This window comes from Pholcus phalangioides, unplaced genomic scaffold (assembly GCF_987345545.1).
Source record: "Pholcus phalangioides strain wild (caught in Gottingen) unplaced genomic scaffold, Ppha-v1.0 ptg000022l_1, whole genome shotgun sequence".
In the NCBI taxonomy this organism is placed as follows: Eukaryota; Metazoa; Arthropoda; class Arachnida; order Araneae; family Pholcidae; genus Pholcus; species Pholcus phalangioides.
This window is the reverse complement of record NW_028301615.1, coordinates 18,694,957-18,703,163: the sequence shown is the minus strand read 5'-3', so window position 1 is coordinate 18,703,163 and position 8,207 is coordinate 18,694,957.

Sequence of the window (8,207 nt, the reverse complement as noted above, 5' to 3'; positions counted from 1 at the left end):
CACTGGAAATTGTGAGTACAAGTATAGGGTTCACGTGACCGAAATTTCAGAACGATTCGCCCAGGATTCTTTTGCTAGAAATTCGAGAAAATGCCCGAACTTCAAAAAACACACACACACACACTTTTAGAAACATAGCGAGTCATTTATTTTAATAGTAGTAAGTTGAAGAAACACTTGCATCAGCTAATAATCTTAAAAGCACAAAGGGATTTAATTTTTGGTTCTTTTTACGTGCCTGCGTCAGGCACGTGGTTGAACAAAATACATGCGCGATAAGAATTTTCGCATACCCACGTATGTAAAAATTCTGGTGCAATATTACGGGCAATTTGGTGGTTTTTTTTTTTTGTGATGGAGAATTTGTTTTTTTCAATTTTTGATATTTTTGACCGAGTGATTTTTCGATCCCGTGATATAATTTTTTTCCAGTGAAATTATTCTACTTTCTGATCGTTCCTTCACCGGTGCAATTTTATTTATTTATTTACTTTTTTTGTGGATTTTTCCCGGTGGATTATTTATATTTCCTCGTTTATTTATTCCTATGAGATTATGAAAAGCCGAGTATACTCGTCCGTCCGGTCATCGTGTTCGATAAAGAAAATTTTGTGGTACATCGTACCTTAAAATCTAAAACTCAAATTATCCCAGGTGACGTCTTCATCCAAAAAACTGAAAATCATCTGAAAAAACAGTAAATCTTCATTATCTGTAATGGGTACATAAGACGCACGTAACGAAGGTTGTGGGTTCGATTCCGGCTCTTAGCCAGCCGAGTTTTTGCGCCCGAATGGCGTGGTGATAAGACTCGTCTACTACCGTGAAGTTTGCTGTCACGGTCCCAGGTTCAAACCCGAGGGAGGATGTATAGATAAGATATTTTCCCCTAATGAACTTGGGCGACCACCGATAGACAGCGCCTTCATTTCCAACCCATCTCATTTAATGGCAGTAAATTGTAATATGGAGGCCAGAGTTGGTGTTGTAGCGAAAGCTCCAGTGAAAAAAATTTTTTTTTGCTTATGGTTGGACAGCCAGTTTTCGTTTGCGACTCCATTTTCATTCTCGGACCTTAGCTATCACCCGGGCTCGAGCCCCACCGTCGCCACAGTGGTGGTCGGCTGAAGATGTTTTTTCTGTGGTTCCCAACTTCGAGGCGCAAATGCGAGCCGATCTCCCCGTTAAAAAGTCTCGCCACAGAGAGCAACAGACCTACAAACAGTACAAATATTCAGTCTCGACACATCACTCGCTTCACTTCTGAGATATAGATGGCAGCACTGAAAAATCATACACAACACTAGATACGCACTCAGACTGTTAGGTACACCTACACTTCCGGCACAACTCACTAGGTAGTAAATTGCCTCTGGCGATAGACCTGAAATGTGCTCGGTTTGAAAAAAAAAAAAAAAGTTTCGAAGTTCACACCATGATTTATTCTAAAATTCTCTGTCTCTCCGCTACCATTCCCCATTCCATAATTGCCAAGAGGCCAACCTCAGATCAATCCAGTTTTTTTGTGTGTAGGGGGCATTGCTTCTCGAAACAAATTGAAAGCATATTCATAAAAAAAATTCAAAGAAACGAAGCCCCCACGGTAACCAATAATTTGCCACGACTACTCATGTCTAGTTAGTTTGCAGTTTCGGTAGGCCGCATACTAGTTTGAAGGGTCAATTCAAATACACACCGCATACTAGGTCACTTCCGGTCTTGCTTGCAGGCCTCGACGTCCATTCTTGTTTTTAGGACTGGGCGGTCACCTTCGTTCTTGCTTGCGGGCACCAACGGCCACTTTTATATTCCGATTCTTAGAAGTGTTGGCATTAAACTTAAGCGTATATTGTTAGCCCGTCGAACAGCGGCTACTGGTTTAATTTACTGCCACTAATACTTCAAATCACTTAGCGGAATTTCATGTGCTTTCTTGCACTCCTCCTAGCCTCCTTTCTAGTTCCGAAGTTCATATCATGATCAATTCTAATTCTGTCCCTCCTCCGCCCCCCTCCCCCACAAACTTCAGATTAATCCATTCTATGGGGGGGGGGGGGCGCTTCTCGAAACAAATTCAAGGCATTTTCGTTTAAATTCGAAGTAACGAAGTCCCACGGTAACCAATAATTTGCAGCAACTATGGAATAGCTTGTTTCCAAGCACGGCAAGCTAGTTTGAAGGCAAACTGGACAACTTCCGTTTCTGCTTGCGGATATGCACGGTAATTTTCGTTCTCTTGCCTGAGTGATTAATCACTTACGTTCGTATATGCGACCCTTGACGGCCGCTTCCGTTCTGAATCTCAGAACTGTTGGGCTTGTACTTTAAGTTCAGTGAGCACATTGTTAGCACGAGTCTAACTGCGGTTACTCGTTTATTGCCATCAGAACTTCACGCTTAGCGCGAAGTTCCTCTTTAGTGATATTCTGTCCCCTTAGTTTCAAAGTTCTCATCGTGAAGATTTTCTAATTCTTTGTCTCTCTTCCACCATACCCCCTCCATAGTTACCGAGAAGCAAAATTCCGATCAATTTTCATTTTGAGGGGCTTCTCAAAATAAATTTATCATTCGTTTTAATTCAAAGAAAGAAGATTCACGGTAACCAATTTATAGCAACAGTGAAATCCCGGTTCGCAGCTTTGGAACGCCGCATTCTAGTTTGAAGCATATTTGTTTAAATTCAATGAAACGAAGCCCCACGGTAACCAATAATTAGCGTCAACGACGGAACTCTGACTTTTATGCGAACATGACATGTTAGTTTGAACGTCTGGACAGCACCTGCCGATCTCGTTTGCGGGTCTGCATGGCCATTTTCACTCTCGGGCTCTTTCGTTCGTGTTCACGACCCTTGACGGCCACTTCTTGAGTTCGGAATCTTAGAAGCGTTGGACTTGCATTGCAAGTTCAGTACGCTTATTATTACCACAAGTCCAACAGTGGCTATTTTTTCACTGCCACATCACATAGCAACTTCAAATCACTTAACGCAATTTCATGTTTTCTTACACTCCTCTTTAGTGACGTCCCCGTAACTAGTTTCGAAGTTTGTAGCATGATCTATTGTAATTTTTTGTCTCTCCTTCACACATCCCACCCCCATAATTGCCGGGAGCCAACTTCAGAAATTTTAAGAAACGAAGCCCCACGGTAACCATAATTTGGCGCAACAGAAGGACAGCAGTTTGTCAGTGGTTTAAGAAAACAGCCTGCTAATTTAAAGGGTCTAGAAAACAATTAGTGTTCTTGTTTGCGGGTCTGGACGCCCGTTTTCGTTTTGATTTGATTTGCGGCAACTAGCGATCACTTCCGGTCTTGCTGCGGGTCACTTTCATTCCGATTCTCAGAAGTGCTGGGCTTGCACTTAAAAGTTCAGTACGTACATTGCTAGTGCACCGGATATTTGTTCACTGGTATAGCATCGACAACTTCAAATTGCTTTCATCCTTTCTTGCACTCCTATTTAATAACATTCTGCCCCTATAACTCTTTTCAAAGTTCGTATCATGACCCATTCTAATTCTGTGTCTCTCCACCACCATCCCTCCCCCCCCCCCCATAGTTGCCGAGAAGCCAGCCTCAGATCAATCTTCATTTTATGTGATGCGGATTTTGGGCCTTCACTTCAGTTACATTCTGTTCCGATGTCCTGTTTCTTGTGTAACGTGTATCTTTCGCTTTACGCGATCTCACTTTACAAGAATTCACCTGACACGATTTTTTTGCAGAACTGATAAGTCGTCTAATGTGTTTGAGCTGGATCGATATCAAGTGTAGGCTCATTCATCGCGGCATCAATCGTGTTACAAATTAATCGCAATCTCTTAGATTTCATCTTCGATAAGAATTTCAATATTTGTTTCCTCCACAAACTAGTGGTTTTTTTTAGATTCTGCGAGTAAAGAAAAATTAAATTATTAATCTTCGAAGATGGAGAAGCCACTTAGAGCAGTCATCATTCCAACGCAATAAAGACACGGGAAGTCATCTATCTATTCCTATATTTGTTTAAATTTAGAGAATAGGTGCGTGAAATATGAATGAATATATTTTTATAACCTAAATTATGTATATAGAATAGCATGTCCTGACTGACTGATTCATCATCGCCGAGCCGAAACCGCTGAAACTATAAATATGAAATGTGGTCAATACCTTCGTTTTATCATGTAAGGACTCACTAAGAATAGGTTTCTCGAAATTCGACCCTTAAGAGAGTCATAAGAGGGTTCAAAGGTAACATAGAGAAATCACGCCGAGCCGAAACCGCTGTAGCTATTTCATCAGTATTTTGATATTGTAATGTAGAGACTCACTGAGAAAGGATTTTAAAATTCGACGTCCCGGGGGGGGGGGGGGGTGTTCAAAGGCTACAAGGAGCAATTATCGATGAAGCCATAAATTTTAAATTACTCAGTATTACATTTTATAATGTAGATACCCATTAAGACGGAATTTCTGAAAAATCATCCCCCAAGGGGATCATGAGGGGGGGTTCAAATATTATCTGGGAGGGGGGGGGGATGGGGTATCATCCCCGAGAGTAGTTTTCAGATAACCAAATACACGCAAGTGAGACCGCGAGTATAACAGCTAGTTAATATCATATAGTTACATGAAAAATATTCGATTAAAAATTTCAATCGATAATAATGGTAATTTTCAATCGATAAAATTAATCGATAATTAATAAGTTAAAAATTTCAAGTATTCCAGAAACTTCTCTTGAACATAATTCGCATAGTCTTCCTTGATCACGGTTCCCATGGTTTTCCTGGAACGGGATTATTCTCATGGTTTTCCTGGAACGGGATTATTCTCATGGTTTTCCAAGATCGTTATTCCCGTGGTGCAAAAATATGAATGTCATAAATTACCGTAGGTGATCCAGCACCCACAGCACCCCGGCTCCGACGCCACTGTGATGAGAGTGAACGACCCAGGCGCGGATCCAGGACGATGTGTCGGGAAGGGCGAATAGTGAAAGTTCTTCAAATCATCCCGTATTTTATGGGGCAACTAAAATTTCCCCCACAGCATTCGGGGCTTTTCATGTAAGTCGCGATCGTTCTTATCCCCCCCCCCACCCCACTGGATTCACACCTGAGCGAAGGTAGACATATTCAGCTGTGAATGGGACCCACTGTGGTTATCCAGTGGTTATTGTGACGGATTCGCATAAAGAGTACCCGAGTTCGAACCTTATCGGCACCACAGTCGTGGTCGACTGAAGTTGGTTTTCTGCGGTTCCCAACTTCGAGGAGGCACGAATGCGAGCTTATCTCTCCGTTAAAAGGTCTCGGCAGAGAGAGCAACAGGTTTGTATGTTGTTGTTTGTTGTCCTGGCGGTGGCAGAGTCCTGGCGGTCATTCAACGGTACATATGTTCAATCATTACACTTCACTCGTAATTTGAAATATAGATGACAGCACTTAATAAAATCAGACACAACATATACACATATATCACAACACTCAAATTATTAGGTACACACAAACTTTATTCCAAACTCTTACACGAAGTTAGGCCGGAAGAGATCTCGGCAACGGGTCAAGTCCGGTGGCAGAGTCCTGGCGGTCATTCATCAGTTGTGAATGGAGCGGAGGCAGGCGTCTTCAGCTGTGAATGGAGGGGAGGCAGGCATCTGCAGCTGTGAATGAAGCCGAATCAATCTCATCAAAAACATTTCATGTAAAAAATGAAGCCAAGTCTCGAGATTCTTTAGCAGTAGAAAGTCGCGATATCTGATGCAGAGCCAAGTCAAATGCTGTTATTAACTCTGACACATTGATTCGCAAATCACACCAAGGTTCTACAACTTTAAATTCCAGAACATTTTGGGACTTGACAATTACGCGGCACATATTACACCTTACCATGTTACGTAAAATTAAATCAACATTGTAAATACAAATATCCTAACATAAAACAGTATTTCATGGAATTTGATTAATGGCGGGAATAATAAAACTTGGCCACGGTCGACACATTCTCGAGGTGTAGAACCTTGGAGTGATTTGTGAATCAAAATGTCACAGTTAATAATAGCATTTGACTTGGCTCTACATCAGATATCGCAACTTTCTACTGCTAAAGAATCTCGAGGCTTGGCTTCATTTTTTACATGAAATGTTTTTGATGGGATTTCACTTCCTTTTGTAAGTTCCGTAGTCCTCTTTTTTGACGTTACATACTTTTTGGACAGCGTTTTATTTATTTTTTAAATTATATTTCGTACATTGTTTCATCATAAAATGTAAAGTACACGAGTTGAAAAGCAGCCTTCTCACTATGGTGACTGCATGATCCGCATTTTAAAGGATATTCAAGTAATTTTTCTGTCCCTACCCTATTTTTAAAAATGTGTTCAGGTTTTTCCAGAGGCGCATTTATGGTTTTGCCGCGTGTGGGATGCACGAAATTTGCCGCCCTTCTCCCATTCTAGTCTGAATTCCTTGACTACTCTTACCTCGAATTTGTCACTTTGTTCGAAAACTCTCTTCACTCCTGCAAGTACAACTGTGTCTCTAAGTCACGCTTTTCGTCACGCCCATGCTTTTAGTCATTCACGTGCTTGCACACTGCTTTGGACACACATGCTTTCGCACTGTTCTGATTACTCACATTCTTGCGCACCGTTTGGTTTCTCACATACTCACACACGCTATAGGTCACTCTTTTGGTTGCTCATTGACATGGTTCCTCTCATTATGGGTCGCTCTTTTGATCACATACTTTCACACATGCTCTGTATAATTAATTTTTTTTGGACATTCACGTGCTTCACACTTTCTAGATCACTCTTTTGGTCATTTACACACTCTGTATGTCCTTTTTGTTTGTCATTCACATGCTTTCACACTCTATAAATCATTCTTTTGATGATTTATACCAGTGATTCCCAACATGGGCGATGGAATGTTCCGGGGGGGGGGGGGGCGGTAGAAGCTACGGATAAAGCATAGGATTCTATGGGTTAGATTGCGTTGGGGGGCGTTTTGAGAAAAAAAATTCTAAAGGAGGGGCGATGGGACAAGAAAGGTTGGGAAACTATGATTTATGCGTTTGCACATGCTCTGGATTACTCTTTTGGTCATTCACATGCTCTGGATTACTCTTTTGGTCATTCACATGCTCTGGATTACTCTTTTGGTCATTCACATGCTTTCATACTCTCTAGGTCATTCTTTTGATCATTTACACGTATACACATGTCTAGGCCACTCTTTTGATCATCTTTAGTATGTACATGCTCTAGGCCACTCTTTTGATCATCTTTCGTATGTAAATGCTCTAGGTCAATCTTTTGGTCATTCACATGCTTTCACAATCTCTAGGTCAGTGTTTCTCAGTCGCCGTGTCACGGGCCAATACCGGGTCCTAACACTAGTCACATCAGGCCATAAGTGATTCACAGTTTCATTTTTCTCATTAATTTCTCGTTAGTTGTTGTTTACGGCCTGATCTTTTCACTTACACAAAAGAGATTTACCAGGCCGCTATCTTCCAAAGGTGGAAAACCACTACTGTAGGTCACGCGTTTTGTCATTCAGATCCTTCCTCACACTCTAGGTCGCTCACTGACCAGGTCATTCGCTCTGTAGGTCATTTTTCTGATCATTCACATGCTTGCTCAAGTGCTCAAGCTCCAAGTCACCCTTTTGCTCACTCACGTGCTTGAAAACTTTCTAGGTCACTTTTTTGATCACTCACTGATCTAGTTGCTAGCTGTCTGGGCAGATGCGGATTTATTGAGGGTTATACAAATTTTTCCGGCCTTCCCCTATTCATCTAATTTTTTTGGACGCTCATTCCTCGAATTTGTTGCTCCTCTGAATTTGCCGCCCGAGTAAATAGCCCGCTGAGCCCCCCACCCCGTATAAACTCCTCTTTTCATCGTAGCTCAGTTGAATTGGTAACATTTACTAAAGTCGTGGACAAAGATACTACGCATAACTTAGAAATTAGAATAAAAATTATATGGTTTTTCCATCGGAAATGGGTTATTTTAGGAAAATATATCAATCATAATAGTGCTATAATAAATGAAATTTTTGTTTCTGAAATTAACACTGAATTTATATATTGACGCAGCACTGAACCAACACCACCGTCACCATATGTATCCCAAATTTTCCCGTATTTCCAATCCTGAGAGGAATTTTCCGGATTTTTTTTAACTTCTGCCGCCCGCGAAGCGCGCCTAT